At 46.3% G+C, this 1,364-nt stretch overlaps 2 protein-coding genes across 2 annotated transcripts in view; one reads left to right on the plus strand and one right to left on the minus strand.

The window, feature by feature from the left end:
* Positions 1 to 385, minus strand: part of LOC101857953 — a 22,287-nt gene extending 21,902 nt beyond the window's left edge. The window contains exon 1 of the mRNA XM_005100991.3: positions 138 to 385. The gene's annotated coding sequence lies outside the window, so the exon portion shown is untranslated. The remainder of the gene's footprint in view (positions 1 to 137) is intronic.
* LOC101858636 (pre-mRNA-splicing factor ATP-dependent RNA helicase PRP16) overlaps positions 1 to 1,364 on the plus strand; it is a gene marked incomplete in the record, with an annotated part of 84,301 nt that overhangs the window by 52,761 nt on the left and 30,176 nt on the right.

Raw genomic sequence — 1,364 nt, forward strand, 5'->3', positions numbered from 1 at the left:
TCACACACACACACACAGACACACACACACACACACACACACACACACACACACACACACACACACACACACACACACACATACATACTCATATACGAATTCACACGAATGAACCAAATTAAAGTTTCAAGACTTACCGTAGGTATGGGTGTACACGGTCAAGGGATAGAAATTTCACTTTAAAAAAAAAATTAAGCCTTCTTCGATGACCAGTCAAAAGTGGGCGCAGTTGTGACCGTTTGTTGCCTGTTTCTGACCACCAGAAATGACGGACCTGTTCGAAGTTTGCCTCAAATGTATGGGTCGTTTTTTCCCCCGAGATTTCCTGCACAAGTTAATTGGCAACGTCTATCTGACGCTGCCCGATCTAAATGCCTTGCCTAAACAAAATCTTGATGATAAAAATGATGGTCAGGGCGCACTAGGGACTGTGTGCAAAAATTTGTACGCTTTTGGCATTTTGCACACGGTGATTTATTTTGGTATCGAGTGGAAAGTGGGTGTGTCGCAGTTGAAGAAAAACTGTGTGCATGTATCCCGGGACAGGTTGAGGGTGGGGGTGGGGAGGCGGTTCATTTGGAGGGTGGTCACTGGTTGTCCTTTAGTAGACCGCGGAGTTGCCATCCGACTCGTGGTTCTATCGAAGACGGACAATTTGCAGAAGAGCCCATCTCTTTGTAGTTTTAGTAGAGGTTTTACGGCGCTCGCAACTGCAAAAGGTCATATGGACGCCAGAAGATTAGAAGTGTAACCAGAGAGTAACAGACATTAAAAGGAGAACGACGGGAGATAAGGACGATAGATGTTTGATAGGAAAGAAGAAGCAAACCACACCAGAGCACCCCCCAACCACCCACTCATTTTGTTTGACAGCAGGCGGTTAGGTAGATGGGTAGTCATACTGTCGGTTTTTCTGGTTGGGAAGGTAAATAGGTGGACAGAAAAGTATGAAGGTATGTACGTTATTGTGATGGGGGCTTGGTAAATGTCTCATTGCGCCAGGATGCCGATTAGTAATACTTACACCCAGATTGGGGGCTCTCGTGGCCTAGAGGTTAAGGTGTTGGCCTCTCACTCAAAAGGTCCCGGGTTCGAATCTGGGTAACGACCGAAACATTTTCTGCTCTAAATTTGTCTCCTTTCTCCTCATTTCCTGCTCTCTAGCAATGTTCTGTCGTCTGCTTTCGTCTCCTCCTTCTGCCCCCACCCCCACACCTCCTTTGCCACTTCCTGATTCTTTCTGCAGCCTTTCTACTGCTACTCCTTCGCTTCTTCTTACTGCTGTCTTTCATAAGCAGGTGGTTTTTGTTCACCATTTCAACTTCCTGCGTCGGTCTGTGTTTGCTCAAAAACACAATAACCAC

Source organism: Aplysia californica, unplaced genomic scaffold (assembly GCF_000002075.1).
Source record: "Aplysia californica isolate F4 #8 unplaced genomic scaffold, AplCal3.0 scaffold00267, whole genome shotgun sequence".
Classification (NCBI taxonomy): domain Eukaryota; kingdom Metazoa; phylum Mollusca; class Gastropoda; order Aplysiida; family Aplysiidae; genus Aplysia; species Aplysia californica.